This window comes from Canis aureus, chromosome 28 (genome assembly GCF_053574225.1).
Source record: "Canis aureus isolate CA01 chromosome 28, VMU_Caureus_v.1.0, whole genome shotgun sequence".
Lineage (NCBI taxonomy): Eukaryota > Metazoa > Chordata > Mammalia > Carnivora > Canidae > Canis > Canis aureus.
In genome coordinates, this window is record NC_135638.1 from 12,572,413 (window position 1) to 12,594,726 (window position 22,314).

The window sequence follows — 22,314 nt, forward strand, 5'->3', positions numbered from 1 at the left end:
ATGAATGAGAAAGGAGAGATCACTACCAACACCAAGGAAATACAAACGATTTTAAAAACATATTATGAACAGCTATACGCCAATAAATTAGGCAATCTAGAAGAAATGGACGCATTCCTGGAAAGCCAGAAACTACCAAAACTGGAACAGGAAGAAATAGAAAACCTGAACAGGTTGCTAGAACTCATACAGCAATTTGGTAGCGTGGCAGGATACAAAATCAATGCCCAGAAGTCAGTGGCATTTCTATACACTAGCAATGAGACTGAAGAAAGAGAAATTAAGGAGTCAATCCCATTTACAATTGCACCCAAAAGCATAAGATACCTAGGAATAAACCTCACCAAAGAGGTAAAGGATCTATACCCTAAAAACTATAGAACACTTCTGAAAGAAATTGAGGAAGACACAAAGAGATGGAAAAATATTCCATGCTCATGGATTGGCAGAATTAATATTGTGAAAATGTCAATGTTACCCAGGGCAATACACACGTTTAATGCAATCCCTATCAAAATACCATGGACTTTCTTCAGAGAGTTAGAACAAGTTATTTTAAGATTTGTGTGGAATCAGAAAAGACCCCGAATAGCCAGGGGAATTTTAAAACAGAAAACCATATCTGGGGGCATCACAATGCCAGATTTCAGGTTGTACTACAAAGCTGTGGTCATCAAGACAGTGTGGTACTGGCACAAAAACAGACACATAGATCAGTGGAACAGAATAGAGAATCCAGAAGTGGACCCTGAACTTTATGGGCAACTAATATTCGATAAAGGAGGAAAGACTATCCATTGGAAGAAAGACAGTCTCTTCAATAAATGGTGCTGGGAAAATTGGACATCCACATGCAGAAGAATGAAACTAGACCACTCTCGTTCACCATACACAAAGATAAACTCAAAATGGATGAAAGATCTAAATGTGAGGCAAGAGTCCATCAAAATCCTAGAGGAGAACACAGGCAACACCCTTTTTGAACTCGGCCACAGTAACTTCTTGCAAGATACATCCACGAAGGCAAAAGAAACAAAAGCAAAAATGAACTATTGGGACTTCATCAAGATAAGAAGCTTTTGCACAGCAAAGGATACAGTCAACAAAACTCAAAGACAACCTACAGAATGGGAGAAGATATTTGCAAATGACCTATCAGATAAAGGGCTAGTTTCCAAGATCTATAAAGAACTTCTTAAACTCAACACCAAAGAAACAAACAATCCAATCATGAAATGGGCAAAAGACATGAAGAGAAATCTCACAGAGGAAGACATAGACATGGCCAACATGCATATGAGAAAATGCTCTGCATCACTTGCCATCAGGGAAATACAAATCAAAACCACAATGAAATACCACCTCACACCAGTGAGAATGGGGAACATTAACAAGGCAGGAAACCACAAATGTTGGAGAGGATGCGGAGAAAAGGGAACCCTCTTGCACTGTTGGTGGGAATGTGAACTGGTGTAGCCACTCTGGAAAACTGTGTGGAGGTTCCTCAAGGAGTTAAAAATAGACCTGCCCTACGACCCAGGAATTGTAATGTTGGGGATTTTCCCGAAAGATACAGATGCAATGAAACGCCGGGACACCTGTACCCCGATGTTTCTAGCAGCAATGTCCACAATAGCCAAACTGTGGAAGGAGCCTCGGTGTCCATCGAAAGATGAATGGATAAAGAAGATGTGGTCTATGTATACAATGGAATATTCCTCAGCCATTAGAAATGACAAATACCCACCATTTGCTTCAACGTGGATGGAACTGGAGGGTATTATGCTGAGTGAAGTAAGTCAATCGCAGAAGGACAAACTTTATATGTTCTCATTCATTTGGGGAATATAAATAATAGTGAAAGGGAATATAAGGGAAGGGAGAAGAAATGTGTGGGAAATATCAGAAAGGGAGACAGAACATAAAGTCTCCTAACTCTGGGAAACGAACTAGGGGTGGTGAAAGGGGAGGAGGGCGGGGGCTGGGGGTAATGGGTGACGGGCACTGAGGGGGGCACTTGATGGGATGAGCACTGGGTGTTATTCTGTATGTTGGTAAATTGAACACCAATAAAAAATAAATTTATTAAAAATAAATTTTTTTGAATCTGTTGTAAGATCCATAAGTTAAAATTGTTTTAAATACAAAAAAAAATTTTAAATACTTCTCATTATTTAAATTTTTTCTCCTCACAACATGACCTTCTTTAAGTCTAGTAATGATTTTTCTTTTAAATCTATTTTAGGTCATATTAATGTAGCCACACCAGATTGCACTATATTATTTTCACCTTATTTTTTAAATATTTTATTTATTTATTTGAGCGACAAAGAAATAGCAAGACAGGATGCCCAGTGGAGAAGCGCAGAGGGATAGGGAACGTGATGTGGGGGTAGATTCTAGGAGCCTGAAACCATGATTAGATACTTAACCAAGAGCCACCCAGGTGCCCTTATTTTTCACCTTTATACTTTCAATTCTCTCACTTCTGCTATTTTAGATATTATCTTTTAAGCAGTATTTAATTGGAATTCATATCTTTATACAGTATACATTTTTATACTTTCACATGGAACATTTATTCTATTCACATTCAATTTAATTACAGATATATTTGGGTCCGTATCTACCATGTTATTTCTCACTTCCATTTTATTTCTTCTACTCCATTATTTCTTTCTTCTCTCCATTATTGCCTTTTGGTTGTTGTTTGTTCGGATAAGTATCTTTTCTCAAATTCCAAGAATGTATTTGTCTGCATTTCAAACACAACTGACAAAACTTGTCAGTGCCCTGAGCACAGAAGACATTCAGATAAAACAGAACTGTCTCACAACAGAAGGTAAGTTCCAATACCTTTGCCAGCCATTTTAATAATAGAAAACTTCTTTCTAAAATGTAGTATATACTATACCTATGAAAGAAAATACATATTAACATGTGTCTTAAAATAAGAAACACTCGTGTATCTACCATCAGCCCAGAATTCTGAAGAAAAAAAATAATGTTCTGATAGAAAAAAGATTAACCTCTGAATTCAGCAATAATCATTCTTCATCATTCATAAAGTTAAATATCATTTATTCAGTCCCTACATTTTGCAGATTCTGGTGATAAAACCTTTAGAAAAGGACTTACAATCAAATAATCAAATAAATATACAAATGAGTATATAATTACAACAAGGGGAAGGAACATGGTTCTTTGAAAGTACAGTAAAAAATAAATGAAACCTGAGGAGCCGGGGTGGCTCAGACAGTTAAGTATCTTCTGCCTTCAGCTCAGGTCATGATCACTGGGTCCTGGGCTCAAGCTCCTCGTGCCTAGCAGGGAGTCTGCTTCTTCCTTTCCCTCTGCCTCTGCCCTGCTCATGCGCTCTCTTTTTCTCTTCTCCTTCTCTATCTCTGTATCTCTCTGTCTCAAATGAATAAATAAAATCTTTTAAAAATAAATTAATAAAACAAAACCTGATCTAGACTGGGAGGATGATGTGGTTTTCAAGGAAGACTGCTCTGGGGAAGCAATGCTTCTATTGAAAGCTGTAGGCTAAGAAGCAAACAAATAGTCTTAATTCTTCAACTATTTTTCTGGAAATATAGAACATTAAAACATTGTTAAATCGAAGTTTCAAACTGGAAATTACAACAGTTCTATTTCCATATCTTTGCTTTTTGAATGTCAACATTTTGATAATTTAGAATACTGTCCCATGATACCATTGGTCCTAGGCTCTTCACACTCAGTAATCTTTCTAATTATTCTACCCCAACCACTCTTGCAAACACACAGTGGGATCAACTTGCACTGAGCAGCATTTCCTCTTCAGACCAATGGGATGACATCCATACTAAACATTTGATGTTATGACCTATTCTGCAAGGCTGAATCTTGCCTGATTTATTCTAACTTGATAATTTCATAATAAAAAGAGTGCACTGTGCTAATTTAGTAATATAATAACTTACTTAGGGTTTAAAAAGCAAAGTGAAGTAAAAATCCACTCTAAAGACAAATGCCATGCAGTATCTAAAAGCAAAAATATAAATACCACAGAATTTGAATAATGTTTAGGCATGCCTTAAAAACAACTCTTATATGTGTGTGCATTCCAAAACAAATGTTCCTTAACAACTGTATTTTTTTTTCTTTCGTTTCTTTAAAAAAAAAAATATGTACTTAGCTAATTCAGGCAGGTTAGTTTGAGCCAAAGAATGACCTCAAAATCTTAAAATATATATAGTTCAAATTACATAAAGATTTCTATACAGAGAAAAATGGAACATTTTAGAGTATATCCAAAAATAATTAATTCACATTTATAGATTTATAGATAATTAAAAACATTTATGTATTTTTTACTTTTTAAACTTTTAATTGCTGCCTGTTTAAGGCTTATGAGGGATATGTGCCTAATAATCTGCATGATTTGGAAATACTGACATGAGGCCTCTTGATATGAGTCTAACAAAATAAGGCAATCATTTGAATTACTGTGGAAGAGTGATGGCTCTGTGCAAAATGTTTCCTCTTTTGCTACCCAATAAAAATCTGGGTGCATTATGTAATTTTTTGTGTCTTAAGGGCCACGGGATGTCATGAATCAGTGGTGAGGCTTGACAGATTTTATGAATATCATTCTGCAAATGTTCTCTGGGCCATACTTTCTCCTTTATATTCCAGAGGAAAAGAAAAACCAGAGAGCAGTTCTACGCATTTGTTCTTGTTAACCTAATGCCAAAACAAGCAGGTAGTTAAATTAACAGCTATGCAGAGGAATGAAATATGTATGGAAGAATCCATCTCCATCTCATAATTTAATGTGATATAGAAAGGACATCCTGATGTTTGTCTCACTTTGTCACACTTCAACCAGTTTTTTATTTATATCCATATTTTACACTTTGCTATATAATTGTAAGTCTCAGAGTGGCTTTCAAAAATACAAGTGTCATACAATCCCAAATGAATTTAAAATTTGAAAATTTGAGACAAGAAAATATGGTTGCACAAGTAGGATTGAAAAAAAATATGTACTATGAGATTCCAAGGAGAAAATTCTTTATTATATACTAAACAATATCAACAACTCAAAATAAGTACAATGACCTTCACAGAGAAGTTTCTTCTAAAATCTTACTATAAGATGATGACAACTCACCAAAAAATTCAGTAACAGGGAGCTGGGTAGGAAACTCTCTGAAGCTCTTGACATGTACTTAGAATGTCTAGAGAAGTAGGTGGATCAGCTATGCTTAAGCAAATAAAGTTGTTTTCAATATGATTTTTATAGCTATTGAGCAGCTCTCAGGATCCAGATTTTACTCTTTGGTAAGTATCTAAAATACAACTATATTTCTTATTATGTACACTACCATGTACATCAACAATCTGAGAAGATAGATATTTTCTTGGGTAAAGTAAAAAGTTAAAACAAGTGTAGTCTACTTCTGAAGTACCCTCAGGAAATGTTTTTCCTACTTTAACACTGGCAAGAAACATCATAAATAATTTTAACTTGCAGAATGTAAGTTTTGTGACTTACTGTAGAGAATCCTGAAGCTTCATATAGCAATAAAGGAGCACACAGAACATACCCAAAATCTTTTTAGGAAGGTATACACCTAGAATTCTTCTATAAAGAGAGTGTTCAGCAGAGACAAAACTCATGTATTTGACTTCAGTATTCTAAGCAGTGGACTACATAATCTTGAACTTTGTGTCTCTGTAAAAATAAGACATTCATATCTATAGCTTATATAGATGGATGCAATTAACAAATAAAGTAAAAGTAGACTACTAAGATTAATGTTTTCAGATGTCATGCTTGGATACATTTCTAAATGTAGAAATTATAAATGGAGACACATACTGACTTACACTATATTTTACCATGAAATATATATCAAAAATATCAGTAAAGAATGAAATCTGTAATGTACTGAATGAGGAAAATAGTCATTGTCTGAACATTTCTAGTTCTGAAGATATACCCCTCATATAGGCATATATGTTGTACCTACTACTACAAAATACTCTATAACAAACCATTCTAAAATTCGGTCACTTGAAACAACAATAATTTATGCTCATCCTTCTATTTACTGGTCTAGGTTGAGTTTATCTGAGTAGCTCCACTGATTAAGAATAGGCTTACTCATGCATCTGAGGGTCTCTTTGTCTGATGTGGGCTGGATTTGGTTAGCTACAGAAGTTTGGTTCTGCTTTACATGTCTTACCCTCCTTTCCTGAATCCAGAGTGCTAGTTTGGCTGTATTCCTTCCAGGTTGATAAGAGAACCTCCAGAGAGCAAGCAAAAATATTGACGGCTACTTTGGGCCTGGGCTGAGAATTGGCTGTTACTTCTGTCCATCCTATTACTAAAGCAAGTCATAGGGCTAAACCAAAAATCAAAGAGGAGGAAATATGCTGAGCCCATGAAGAGGAGAGGAAGAGAGTAAATATGTTTTAACAATTAATCAAATATAGCTCAAATATAAAATATATTACAGCAATTTCTGTTAAATACTTGAGATGTTCATCAAAGTTAAACATTTTATGAAATGGAATGTTTTCATATAATAAGCACACTATATATTTTAAAAAGTGTTATTTTATAGGTCTGATAACAAACATACCTTAAATAGAATAAGAGAAGCATGTGAACAGTGAAATAAGAATTATATAAGCAACAGATCTTTAATTCATTTATATCCTTTATCTGTGAAGGGATTTTGGTTATGGACACTCCTAGAAAAGAAAGCAAGCATGTGTTCCTTCTCATAATCTCCTTGTAAATATGCTAAACGGTTTTTGCTGGCAGGAGATTCCTTTTCTTCCATATGCTTTTATCAGAATGTACCTGGTTTTCAAATACACCTATGGTAAACAAACCTATAATCTATAAATTTACTAGCCTTGGCTCCCTAGAAAATGTCCACAAGGATTGTAACTATATCAGCATGTATTAGCCTTCTAGGACTGCTATTAACAAACACTACAGACTGAGTGGCTTAAACAACATTAATTTATTTTCTCACAGTTCTGGAAGCTAGAATTCCATGATCATTGGTACCTACAGACTCAGTTCCTGCTGAGAGGTCTCTTCCTGACCTGTACCTGGCTTCCCTCTTTCTGGATTTTCACATGATCTTTCCTCAGTGTGTGGATGCCAACAGAGTTCTCCATTGTCTCTTCTTATAAAAACACTAATCCAGTTCAATGAGGATCCCACCACTTTGACCTCATTCAACCTTAATTACTTCCTTAGAAGCCGCATATCTAATAATAACTATATTGAGGATTGGCTTCAACATATGATTTGGAAAGGGCAGTCCACAACAGATCATAAAATTCAAATCTTTTCTGACTTAAAATGCTCTTCCTTCCTAAGTAAACTACCTATATACTTCATCTGTTAATCTGACTCAGAGTGCCTTCCAGTGAGAGAACATAGGGCTGAGGAATCATACCAGGGGATCTGGACATCTTCTTGCTTTACCTGTGTCTCTTGCTACTGGATAATTATTAATAAAGCATATCCTGAGTAAGAGCTTTGCTTTGTGTATACCTGACTTGACAAAAGAATCCTTTGCATTCTCTCCTGTGTGTAGTGTTTCAAGAACTACGTGGATTTTTAAACAAAACAAATATAATGATGAATAAGAACATAAATTACTTATATTTAGTCAGTTGCTTAAAGATAATTGAATTTACTAATGAGTAAATCCTAACATCAAAATTCGACTTCCCACAGAATGCTTGTACATGGTTAAAGGGCCTAGAAGAACTAATTTTATTAACTGTAAAGTAACAAAATTAAATTTATAACCAAAAAATACACTGACTAGCACATAACTAAAAAGAAATAAAAATTAAAACAGATGTAATCGCAGAATAACAAAACAGACTGAGAAAGAATCATAATAGTAATAATAATCTTTGTTTTTAATTAGATTTTACAATGCATGTCATGATGTAAGCCCCCTCATTCACAAAATGACAGGGTTTGAATTGTGTTTGTTATATTTATTCTCACCTACTGTGATATTTTGGCAAGTTCTAGTATCATAACCAAGTGTTAATTAATGTATCATAATCCTCACTGTGGGATACATTTCTTGACACACAAACTAATTCCCAAGAAAAATATAAAAAATGTAAAATCTTTTCAAATCTGTAAGCTGGAACTTCTAATTAAAAGTTATACAATATGTTCCATAATGTGAAGGTGTCCAAAAATCTCTGTACATAGGTTAGAAGGATACAAAGCTCTTGGTGGTGAAAAATTCTGGTCTCTGTACAAGAGATATTTATAAAGATCAGCAGATCAAACTAAAAGTAGAAGCTTGTCTTTTAAAATGCCAAAATAGAATGACACCTTATTTTTAATAATATAAGCATATGACCCTTGCTCAGTACAATAATAAGGATTTTTCCCCAACATTTTAAATATTCACTGATAGTTCAGTCCTGAGATATTTGCAACCCAGCCCCTGAAAATTCTTATTGGTTCATAGAAGTATACACTAATTATTATTTAGTCATCTATACTTTAAGTTTTATATTAAAATCTTTTTCTTTAGCCTCTTAGAAAATCTTTGTCTTTTTGAAATATTTTCTCAAGATCACATTCACCATAAGTCAGTATACCAAATATAAAGCCCATTTTATGTAATTGCTTAATTGAGAGTTCTCTTCATACATGCTTCCTCCCAACCACATCCTTTGTAAGAATATAGCTTTTTGAATCAACAGATAATCAACTAAACTATGGAACTTCATACCTATTTCCCCAAAACTAATAAATTATACAATTAATAAGTTCACCTTATAGACCTTTTTAATGATCTAGTATCCACTTTTACTTTTTTCTTTTTTTTTAAGATTTTATTTCTTTATTCATGAGAGATCTAAAGAGAGAGGCAGAGACAGGCAGTGGGAGAAGCAGGCTCCTTGCTGGGAACTCGATGCGGCACTCGATCCTGGGACCCACGATCACCACTGAGGCACCCAGGCGTCCCCACTTTTACTTTTTTTCTTTATTAAAATTGGATTGTATATGTGCTACTTGAAATATTTTTAAATGTGTACAAAAACAAGGTATAGGCACAATTTGCTCTGTTTAACATTTGGGTACAAAATATAATTTGCTCTGATACACAAGGAGACCACCTGGCTTGAGGGATGTGACTCAGAAACCCAACTCTACTCTCTGATTATCAATAGTAACAAGACAGCTGGCTGTTGGGGAAGGTTTTCAAACCATAACAAGTCTCTACCACTCTCTAACAATCCACAGCAAACCTATGATTTATTTACTAAAATGAATGAATTCATATGCAAAAACACTTTACATCACAGACTCAAAAAATATTCAATCAAATTTAAAGAGTATTTTCTATTCCCAGTTAGTTACAAGAAATAGTTCTAGTCTAGACCCTAAGCCCCTCACAGACATTTTGAAAATATCATTGATGGGTAGCTCTGTACGTGTTTCTCTCTATAACACTGATGACATAATGTAATCTCAGGCCCTCTGCATCTGAAAACAGTAATACTCAATTTTCTGGCAGTTTTCCTTAAACCTTTACATCCTGATTCTAAAAATACCAAGTAGCATCTCCTCTGCCAATAAACTTTAATTTTAGAGGGCAACAAAGTGAGTCTAAGTAAAAATTGTTGCTAATTCATTATAATTATAATTCCAACTACTTAAAAATGTAAATTGGGTGATTATATGACAAACTGTCAATGAAGAAGTATCCTATATTTTAAGGCCAGCCTATGAAATCTGGGTACCACTGGCACTGAAGCATTTAAAATCAATATTCTGATGTAGGGAAATTCCCGGAAGCAATACAATACAAAACAAGGGGGCAGAACTATTATCACTGTTCATTGCTTTGTGGGTTTTTTTTTTTAAAGACTTATTTATTTGAGAAAGGGAGAGACAGAGAGTAGGGGGCGGGGGGGGGGAGAGAATCTCAAGCAGACTCCCTGCTGAGCACGGAGTACGATACAGGGCTGTATTTCAGGACCCCAAGATCATGACCTGAGCAGAAATCAAGAGTCCTACATTTAACTGACTGAGCCACCCCAGAGCCCCACTTTGTGGGTTCTTAAAAAGTATTTTTGATATCTTTTTGATATTTCATGTGAAGATTATTAGCTGCACATTCTCAGCGAAAGAAAATATTTGGATAAGGTGTTTGGGAATCTCTTCCCCCTTGATTTTAATGCCCCTTAAATCATGAAGAATTTTTTTAGCCACAGACAGGAGGGTATAAGCAGCAGTAGGATCAGGAGGGATAGAGCAATATGAATGAAATAAAAATAAACAATGCTTTGAAAGAAATGTTTTAGACTTGAAGAAGGGAAATATTAATTTGTGTAGTGGATTTCAATTCATTTCTCATACATACAAATCATTTTTAAAAAGACATACTATTTGGTTTGGTGATTCCATTTAGCTTTACCTATTTTCCAAAATTCTAATAGAATATTAAAACATTTAAAAGAAAAAAGCATCATGTTTCAGCATGACTTGTGGACTTAATACCAATATTTATCCATATATTCCTAATTAGCAAAATTTGTGCTTAATGAATATAAGCATCATTAAGTATATCGATTATTTAAAGAATGCTTCCTTTGAGATATAAATAACTACAGTAATATTTACCCTCTATGTACCTCATCTTGCTACATCAAAGGGAAAACTGAGAAAGGAAAATTAAGGAATTATTACAAGTAAAAGAAATTTGAGAGGAAAAAACCTTTAAAGGATCATTTACGGGCTTAAGAATTTACCTAATCAAAAGCACCTACAACCCTGACAAAGCAAAATTCAAATTCCAGTTGAAATAAGCCACTTAAAATCATAAAATGATTTTTATTACTCCCAGAAAATGGAAAAATACAGTCCAGTCATCAATCAATTTTTTACATTTTTTGCATGTAGCATCTGAGAAAACTTCATCAAAATCATTTTTTCTGAGTTTATTATTTCAACAAGAAGGAATGCTTCCACAAGGCTTTTTATTAAAGAATGTGCTTATAGTATGATAATTTATGTCTAGTTCATTAAGCAGGTGTTCTGGGCAAGATAATATAGGGGAAATGGCAAATATGACACACTGTTTTCCATTAACCCCTCTGGCACTGACAGTCTGAAGCTCCCCTTCTGAAGACTAATCCATTTTGCTTAATGCTTAACATTTTCAGATCCTAGCTCTGGGTGCCAGAAAGGTTTTATATGTTTGAAGTACAAGAAAAATATGTGGCAATTTTGAGCACCTAGTTAGTTAACCCTAAAAAAATCAATTGACAAAAGCCAAAAGCATCAAAACTAGAAAGGCTCTTTGTACAATTGGTATACACCAAACCAGGATGCTTTACTCTATCACTGGAGCAGATGCTATAAATTCCTTTTCAACAAATAGAAGGAAAGCTTTCTTTCTTTTTTTTTTTAATATGACTGCTATTGCTACACTTTAGAAGGCTCTTTAATCAACCCTCACACACACACACACACACACACACACACACACACACATTCATTTCAAAGGCTGTTATTTAGGAAAAGTGGGATTAAAACAAAGAAAGATAATGAATATGATTACTCACAGTATCTAAACCAAGGGTCTTAGGATCACGAACTGCCTCCTCTCCATGGCTAAATTTAGCTCACAATTTTGCATAAAGCACTTTGGATTTAAATGGATTTGCACGTTGTAAATGAGCTCCAGTTTGCCACAATTCCCACCAATCCTGCTATAATGATCCCTAATCTGTTTTATTCATTTATTTGATATGCTTAATTCTCACAGGCATTTAAATCCCATCTAAATATTTATCTCCCAAAGTTAGGGTTCACTTTCTCCTTTGGTTTTATTTTTTTCTAGGATTCAGTATTGTAGAATTTAGTATTGTTCATGATTAGGAGCACTCTGTTCTCAGATTACCTAGATTCAAATCCGAATCAACTTCTATTTAGCTAATTACTTAACCTCTCAAAATCTTACTTTTCATCTGTGAAAGGGCAATCATATTACCTGCAGTAATATCTTCCTCCTATCTACCAGCTCTAACCATCAGTGCCAGCTTCACAGGCATGCAACCTATGCACAGGGCCCCACATTCAGAAAGGGCTAATGCTTGGGTAAGTGTTCTATTGTCTCTGGCCTTAAATTCCTAAGCATTTTCACCTGGGTGGCTCAGGGGTTGGGTGTCTGCCTTTGGCTCAAGGCATGATCCTGAGGTCCCTGATGGAGTCGGCTAGAGCTCCCCGCAGGGAGCCTGCTTCTCCCTCAGCCTGTGTCTCCGCCTCTCTCATGAATAAATAAATAAATATTTATATTCCTAAATATTTTCGAACAAAGAGCCTAGCAATTTTCACTTAGTAGGCCCTTCAAATTATATAGCAAATTGTGCTAACTACAGACACTGAACTTTTAACCACTTAGTTACAGAGCTTTCTCCATACTACATCTTAAAATAGATCAATGTGATGTGGAAATAAATGAACTTACAGTTATTTCTAAGAAATATTCAATAAGAAAGAAAACAGATGTAAATGAATAACTGTGTGAAAATACAGATATAAAAAAAGGGATAAAGTCATACTAATATGCTTCGTTGGAAATACAGACCCGTTCATTATGCCCATAAGATAGTCAAATAAATTATAAAGTAATATGCTTCTAAAAACAGAGGGAACACTATTAGTCTCCTATATACTATTGTACTATAGCAGTCAGGCTACCATCTCCCCATGTTTTAAGCCCAAGAATTAGGCAAAAGCTCTTAGACTGTGCTGAGGACTGAAGGGTTTTCACTCCTACCCACAGATGAAATCTCTCAGGTACTCAGAACACCCTTTTCCTGATTCTATCTTCTGCCAGCCATCTCGCTTTTTTCCATGAGTAAGGTATATGTTTACTGTTTATCTCAATTATTCCATTAAATAAAGCCATATGCTTTTTTTAATCTAAAATACGGTAAGCAAATCTCCAAGCTATGTAAGACTGATGTATCAAAAAAGTAATGGAAATCAAGGCCCCAAATTTTGGCTTCGTATGATTATGGATGCCTACAATGAAAAAGTAGTCAACTTTGGAAAATAACAGTAATTTCAAAGTATTCTCTTTTTTTCCGAAAAAGAAAAAATATGTGAAGAGTATATGCTAGTGGAGGTTTAGATTGATCTGTTATGAAAAATAACCATAAAAACTGACACAAGAAAATGGCCATAATATGCACAGTTTTAAGCAGCATTGGGTAACTTAAGCAACAGAAATTTATGTTTTCACAGTTCTGGAAACTGGCAAGTATTAAGTTCAAGGTGTAGGCATTTGATGAGGGCTCTATTCCTGATCATGATAAATGACAATCCTGCCACTGTTTCCTCACATGGTGGAGACAGAGAGAGTAAGCTTTCTGCTGTCTTCTCAAAAGAGCACTAATCCTGTGAGCTCACCTAAACCTAATCATCTCCCAAAGGCCTCACCTTCAAACACCATCACATCACACTGGGGTTAGGACTTCAACATGTAAGTTCTAAAGGAACACAGTTCAGTCCACAGCACCAGACTTTACACTGTGAAACAGAAACTGCTTAAAAATGATAGGAAAATGCTTTGCACATTCTTCACCATACAGCCCCTAAGTCAAAGATGTATGTACATGCAAGAAAACAGAGCAGCTCACTTTCTAAATCCCTGAAAAGCTGTTTGTGGTTATTTCTCTGATCTTTATTTCTCTGATCTTTATTTCACCAAGTCAACCTATCCTTCTGTTCTAATAATTTTCACCAATGTTTTCCATGTAAAACCATCAAATCTACCCAAGTCTTAGAAAAAAAACTCTCAGTGGCCTAATACATCTTGACAGATACATTCTAGGAGCTGATCTCACAGTGGTTAAAAGACTGCATTCCAGAATCAGCCTGCCCAGGTGCAGAGCCAAGCTCCACCACTATGGCTGTGTGAAAAGTAGTATCTCAGTTTGTTCTCGCGTAAAATAGGAAGTAACGGTAGTAATAGCAGTACTTGTAGGAATGCGAGAATTAAATGAATTAAAGTGTCTAAAGTGTGCAGGGCAATGCCCATACATGGTAAATAAATCTACTGGATCATACAGGTATCATCTGCAAAGGTTGTGAAGAATATCTATGTCCAGGTCCCATACAAAGATACTAAATTAAAAACACCTAGGTAGGGTCTAGGAATATAAATTAGTAAAACCAATGTGCTAGTGGCAAGTCCTGTTTGGGAACTGTCTATGTATTCTCCAAACAAAATGGTGCTTAGTGCAAGAAATAACACTTGTAGCACTGTTTGCTGTACTTGCAGATTTTTACTTACTACTTGAAATTAGATGGAGGAAGTATACAGACATTCAACCGTAGTAAACTGCATGTTAGAAGAGTATTTGACTACTACATCCTTGGACAGAAAGTAGAAACCACTATCAAAAAAAAAATCAAACCAATATAAAAATTCACAATATAAACAAATGTAGCTTTATTCAAATTGAGCCAGGAAAAATAAATGTAGCTTAAGAAATAACGTGGAAAACAAGAGAGTATAAAGAGCACTCAAAATACTAAAAGGAGAGGAAATCGTTGAAATGAGCAGAAATTCTCAAAAAAAAAAGTACATGGAAATGGTTAAAGTATTGTACAATTAAATAAAAAAGATTCTATGTAATTGTCAAAATCAATACTACCTTAGTATATGTATTAATGGAAATATAAAATAACATTGTACAAAGAATCCTTTTTTTTCAGTGATTCAACAACTGTACATTATACGAGGCTCACCACAAGTGTAGCTACCTTCTATCACCATAGAACCACTGACTATACTCCTTCAGACCATACCCTTCATCCCCATGACTTATTCATTCCATGAATGGAAGCCTGTGTAATCTATTATAAAAAGTTATAATATTTCATTTTCACACATATAATAATTATTGTGGAAAAACCAGAATATAAAAATAAATAAAAGTAAACAACCTCTTATTATAGCATCACTCAAAGAAAAGAAATTGACATTCAAGTTAAGATATTTTATGCTTATATTTATATACATTATGTACATACATATTTGCACGTGTATACACACATACACACACTTAAAATATCTCCGATACTAGTATCATGGCATCTTCATTTGATCTCTATGTTGTCACTCTTACAAACTCACCTTTTCTCCACTATATAACTAATGTATAATTAAATTATATAAATCTGATTATTATTACCCTGATGTTTAAAATACTTTAGTACTTCTCACATCTCTGAGGATAAAGTCTTACATCCTTAATATGTCTACAAAGACCATCTACGCTCAAGTTATGTCTATTTTCCTACTTCCTCCTTCTCTAACTACTCTACAGCCATACTTAACTCTACTTGGCTAAGTCTCTCAAACATGACATAACTTTTCTTTCCCTCAGGACTGGAGAACTATCCTCCAAGACCTTACCCACCCCCTCCTTTCCTTTCCCTAGACAACTTACTCATTCGCCAACTATGTAATAGTTTGAGCCAAATGATTCCCAGATTAGGTCATTGATAAAAATGGAAATAATGCTCCCAATGCTTAAAAAGAGGCAGCAGAATTTCATTTTTTTCTAGAAACCCGAAATAATAGATTAAGCATGGCACTTTGTGAGATTAATGATGAATAAAACCTTAATCCTGACCTCCAGGCCACAAGGGAAAAGTAAGCGAACTAAACATTTATAGAGCATTCAATATATTTTATACATTTTACAGACAAAATCTCATGTAATTACCAAACAAAATATATATTTACCATATTTTACAAGTGAAGAAACTAAAGGTCAAAGAAATTACAAAAGATTCCTAACATCAAAATGGATTTGAATCCAGCAATGTCTAAATCCAAGACATGTACATTTTACATTACTCCCAGCACCACAGCTCAGCAGCTTACAGTCTACACATAACTCTAACACAAAGCACAATGTGACTGGCATGACAATAAAAGGTATTGTTGTAGTGCTTTGAAAAAAAAGTATCCTTCAGAGGAACTAACTGGTTGTTAAAAAACAATGTTAGAGAAGCACAGGAGGATTCAGGAAGACTCCCTGAAGAAAGTGGCATTTGAGTCAGACCTCATATACTAAGGTTTTGAAATGATTCAGAAAATACTTAGAAATAAATCGTAAGTAGGGCACCTGGGTGGCTCAGTCAGTTGGGTATCTGCCCTTGGCTCTGGTCCTGATCTCAGGTCCTGGGATCCAGGCAGACACTGGGCTCCCTGTGCAGCAAGGAGTCTGCTTCTCCCTCTCTTTCTGCCCCTACCCCTGCTCCTTCTAGCTCTAACAAATAAATAAAATCTTTAAAAAAATGAATCATAAGTAGCAAAACCAGAAAGGGTCATGTTAGAAACAAAATGCCATAAAAGGTAGCATTTTAACACTTGGATAGGTTTCACACATCCTGCCCAGTTCTCCTATACTAGTTACCAATTTTCACAGATGGCTAGGCAGAGAAGGTAACTCTGGTGACTTCAGAGAAAGTAGTTAATCAAATTCTTACAGCCTGAGATCTAACAATTCCCTGAGAAGTTCCCTTGGTGAGACGCATTGTAGACTATCTGTATTTCATAGCTAGTGAGGACAGAAAGCTGCACTTAAATAAGATGGTTGCCATGAATGATAATATTAAGGTACATGAAAACTAAGAACCCTTCCCTAATAGGACAGGTTGCCACATAATGAGGTAGATGGACAAAAGAGGTTGAGGATTTTTTAATTAAAATTTTACAAATCTGATACCAAGAGTATACCTCCATACACGGTTTTCGTAGACTTTTTAAAATAAGGTAACCAATAAACATTCTTATAAAAGGATTCTAAAGATGTTGAACAAGTAAATTTAAGTAGATAATGAATATTAAATAAGTTACCCTTCCAGAAATATTTTCTCAGGCATATTCTGGAATAAAATATACTTGCAAATTCTGCTACTTTTTTGAACAACAAATTCAAGTTCTACCTGAGAATTTCTTAAAGACAAATAACTAACCATAACTGTACCAGAAATTTATCTGACATGAACATACACACAGCTAATTCTAACAAATTACATCTTTCCAATGTTCACAAGTAAAAAAATAGCAAATATTTTAGTTGCTTAATTACTATACATCTTAATAACTATATTTTATTGAGTTGGAAAAAAATGGCTATGACTCTACCCTGCAATTTAAATCTTCAAAGTTAGCATTAAAAGAAACAGGGACCATCCATATCCCCTAGACTCCACAGGCAGGAACAGAATGGAAATTAGTAAACTAGCAGTGTGATACAATCATATTCCTTGTTCTGTCAAACCTTCTATTAAATAAAAACTGAAGTCATTTCACGTGACTGAAATTGACAAAGCTATCTTTCTATGAAGAGATTATCAAATTATCCGAATAAGCCAATAAAGAAGACCCCTCAGCTCCTTTCTGCTCAGTGCACCTGACTTGGCTGCTCCCTTTGAAGACACGTTCTTCTCTAAAGTGGCCACATAGCTGGTTCCTCTTTATCACCACCGATTGGTTCAAAGTCTACTTCCTCAAAGAAGTACCACCCTATATAGAATACTGTACCAACACACAGACATACACACACACACCTATTATGCTCTACTGTATTAGCATATTTTATTAAGTCAAGGTTCTCAAATGATAGTCCAAGGACTACTTGGGAACCACTAGACTTTTTCAAGGGGACTGAAAATTCAGGCCTATTTTCATGATAATATTAAGGTATTATTTTGCCTTTTAAACTCTTACTTCCTCATGACTGGACATGCTTTGTTTTCAGATTCCACATTGCAGCTAACTTTTAACCTATAAGCTTCTTTTAATGTGATAAGGCACACTTGTTTTACATATTCAGGACATGCTGATCTACATGTTCATAAAAACTTTAACAGCTACATATACACACATACATGTAACATATAATATATATATATACTTTAAATGTTATGCATATACATGTAAATTTATGTGCATTGTGTGTATATACACACAAGCATTTAAGGTTATCTAGAGCATGTAGACAGCCTATTAAGAAATTTGAATGAATTCAGATAATAGGTTGAACCACATGAAGTTGCAGATACTGGATTATGACCTACAAAAATTGATATTTATTATGATTTAACAATAAGAAAAAAGCTTATCTGGGAAAGTTAATGGGAAAAGTTTACCTTGTCATATATATGAGCATATCCATTATAATCACATCTACTGTCCAGGTTCCCCCCTTCCCCCCCAAGAATTTAACCTTGGACAGGTAGTTCAATCAAACATCTGCCATAAGACCTTAAAACAAATGTTGATGGAAAATCAGCAGTCTTTTCAGGCAACAGGGACAGGTGTACCAAGAAGAGCAAGCTAGTTAGTTTCATCAGCTCAGGAAATGGATTGATCCCAAAGGCAATGAAAGGGAGACTTGACCATCTGCAGTTCCCAAGAAAATAAATAAATCAGATTCAGACGTCTGCTGCAACTCTGGATATGATCAGAACATCCCCTAATTCTTTATAGCATGGAACAATGGCATGTAAGATATTGTTGCCAACTGGCACAAACTGCTCTACTTGGCAGTCAGTCAAGGGAAAGAAGAGGTTTTTTATCCCCTCTATATGTCTTCAATTATGCTTTTTTTTTTAGAAAATAAAATAAAATAAAATAAATAAGGGAGGATAAATATTATCTGAAATTAAAGGTCATGATATATTGTTACATAAAATAATAAAGTATTTCTTTTAAGATGAAATATCCTAATGGAGAAAATAACAATATGCATGGTGATGTGGGAAATGCCCTATTTTTAATATTTCTCTCCATGGGGAAGAATTTCACTAGCTCTAACACCCTGGCCTATCCCTACTCCCTCTTTCACTTTTCACCATATTATGAGTTTGGAAGGAGAACTGCACATGAAAACAGAGATTGCTTCTGGTCTTCAAAGTGAGGTGCTTTTAGGGAAACGCATATCCCAATCTGCTCCCCCATGCCACTGATTTTAGAGAAGACTCCTCCCAGACTTGCTAAGAGAGAGGCCTCCTGGTCCAGCCCTGTTGTATAATAGCTAAGGCTGCTACGTCTCAGGTTCAGTATTGCTCATAAAGACATAATTTCATAAAAACAAAGGTGAATATTCTGGCCTCCATGCACTAACCTTTTCATCTCATCACTCAACTGGCTCAAGATCTCAGTAAAGAAGATATTATTAAGAACTTCCAAGCTCAAACCAACCTCACTGAAAATAAACACACATTTCCAAGTCAGTTTTTTGAGCACTATTATCTCTACAGGCTAAGAATTAAAGAGGTTGCTGGCCATCACCTTGCACTGCTTCCCAGTGAGCCTGGGAAGGAAAAAAATTAGGGAGCTACTGGCTTAGAGATGTTAATGATTCACTTCCTTTTCTCCTTTCAAACAGATAAACTGAGGACTTATCTTCTGACAAACAAACAAACAAGCTAAAACAAACAAAAAATCCACAGAGCTATCCTGCCTTTTCACACCAGGTGAATTCGAACGGATTAATACAAATGAAGGTTGGTAAAATCTGTCTACAATGGCTGGGACGGTCAAACCACATGAGAAAACAGTGCATCTAGTAGAACTGCAGCCAAGACTATAGTTACAAGAACTCAAAAGTTCCCTTTATTTCATTTTGCTATTGTGAGAAGACAGTTAAGAAGAGTAACTTTATTCAAATTAAATAGCACTCTATTTTTACATAAGATAAATGATCATAATAGTCGATGACACTTTTTAAGGGAAATGCTGCTGGAAAAATTACAAAGCAAAGCAGGCCTAAACAGCTGCATCTGTTGGACTGGGTCTTCGCAGCTGCACAGAACCCAGGATAAATGACAAGCAATTCTTCTCACTCATTCCTCTATTACTTCTAAATCTTCAGACTCATATTTCATACTTCAATGTCATATTATTTTTCTTATTGGGCTGGCAGGGGAAAAAAAGATAATTTCACTGAAGATGATAAAATAAAGGGGACAGACTCTTTATCATAGGTATGAATGAGAGGGAAAAAGTCATCTGATTTTAAGCCCTGGTTAGAGAAGTATTCTCAAGTATTCAACCTGGGTCAAGCCTGTGACTTCTGGAAGAGGTAATAACAGACCTAAGGTTTTCTAACCAATAAATGAATTGAGAGGTCACACATTAACACTGTCAAAGCAGGAATGTCATATTACAAAAATAGTACTGCTTTGTCCAGAGTTCCTCATTTCCAAAAATTAAGCAATAAAACGGTCTATGGTCAAGTCAACCTTGCCTACAAATCAGGAGAGAACCCTGCCACTTCAACATAAACTCTTGGAACTCAAGTACCATCATTTGTAAAATAAAGCTGTGAGAACTGCTGAAATTTAAGGTTTCTTTTAACTGTGAGATTTTTCTGTGTCTATTATCTATGTTTATTGTAAGAGAAACAGATGGATAACAGGCACTTCTGCTGAAAGAAATGTGAAAGAAAACAAAAAGGCAGTACTAACGATAGCTAAACATTTCACGGAAGAAGGAAATCTAGTTATTCTGCTTTGGATTCCGTGCTATTTCTTTAAGTAATTATACTATCAGTTCTTGATTTCTAAAACACTCATTTTCACTGCTCTTATTTAAATGTGCCAAATAAAAAGGATCAATTTTTAAAAATCGTATCTATTTTTTCCTTATTAGAAAACGGCTAAATGTTTTAAATATAAAAATTCACATAGGAAAATAAAAATGATCTATAATCCTATCACCTAGATGTAACCATAACTAACATTTTCTATAGAGGAATATGAATGTGAAATGTGAAATAAGTTCCCAGATATTGCCTTACCAACTGGTACCAAGAAGCTTTAAGAATGGGTCCTTGTGGGGCAGCCTGGGTGGCTCAACAGTTTAGTGCCGCCTTCAGCCCAGAGTGTGATACTGGAGACCCGGGGTCAAGGCCCACATCGGGCTCCCTGCATGGAGCCTGCTTCTCCCTTTGCCTGTATCTCTGCCTCTCTCTCATGAATAAATTTTTTAAAAAAAATTTTTTTTTAAAGAATGGGTCCTTGTTTAGAACTGTTCAACTACATATCCTTGGTGGTCAAACTGAAATTGGCACCACAAGAATAAAGAAATCACTCTCATTTAAGTAATTATTAAGACCCAAGAATCCATACTGGGAAAACTGGTATAGTGAGGGAAGAAAAAATAAACTCCTACCCTACAATTCGCTGAGCAGAATGGACCAAGAAATTGAGTGCCCCAAATAAGAGAGTTCCACTTATTCATTACCCTACTAAACGGCATGCCTGCTTAATTAGAATAATCAGCAAGACAGAGACTTAGTTCAGTGCATTTGAATGAGTCCTAATAATAGTTAACTGGCAGGCCCATCTCATTTAAATGGAACACCTGGTGTTATCTCTCAGCCCCGTTCCCAGGAGCTGGCACTATGATATGTACTCACATTAATGTCTATGGGACAAGGTTTTTATTGTTTCCTTACTGCTACACCTTAGGGACTGCTAACAAAGTTTTATCTGGGTTTACTTTACTCAAAGACCTTAATCAAGTTATTGCATATTTGACACTGAAAATCCAGAGTGGTAGACTGAGGTTTATGACACACTTAGAGCTTTACTAAAAAGTATATTTTTAAAGAGAATACCTTCAATATTTTGAAGTATCTATTTTGCAGTCTTACTATTATGAATCTGGTATCACAGTCAGCTAGTAAAATTTCATTGATAAGAATGACAAGAAAACATAAAATGTCAACCTCAAATGAGTTTGGTTCAAATTAAATTTTAACTGCTAGAAAACAGACTCTCTACCAAACCTGCTTCTTTAAACAAATAACCATGAAGACTACTGGTCTGGTGGGGATAAAGAGTGCAGAAATTTCATTCAATTCAAATCTCACAATCTAAAAAAATTTTTTTAATTTATTTCAATATAATGATCTACAAAGTCCTTAGTATTTTTATAATCGAAGGACAAAATATATGATGGCCTACTGGTATCTAATAACCATTGAAAGATATGTAGCACTCACTTTTTAATATCCCACAAATAGTTTCTGGACAAGATGGTGAATTAATGCAGATCATTGGCTCTCTCTCCTAAACTCAACTCTAATGAAGTAACAAAATCAACAAGGAAACTGTTGGATCTAAGAAACTAACAGTCAACTTTTAAGAAATTTTTGTTTATAAAAAAAAGAAAGAAAATTTTATTTATGTTCCCTTTATTGGGAAATGGCAGC

The 22,314-nt window shown here is 35.0% G+C and overlaps 1 protein-coding gene across 17 annotated transcripts in view; it reads right to left on the reverse strand.

Annotated features, from left to right (window-relative positions):
* LOC144300414 (zinc finger protein 385C-like) overlaps positions 1-22,314 on the reverse strand; it is a 453,807-nt gene that overhangs the window by 382,664 nt on the left and 48,829 nt on the right. The window contains exons 2-4 of one of the 17 annotated variants that reach the window (XM_077876423.1): positions 6,237-6,395; positions 5,595-5,722; positions 2,631-2,793 (exon numbers count right to left, since the gene is read on the reverse strand). The exons of the other annotated variants lie outside the window; for them this stretch is intronic. The gene's annotated coding sequence lies outside the window, so the exon portion shown is untranslated. The remainder of the gene's footprint in view (positions 1-2,630; positions 2,794-5,594; positions 5,723-6,236; positions 6,396-22,314) is intronic. 17 annotated transcript variants of the gene reach the window in all.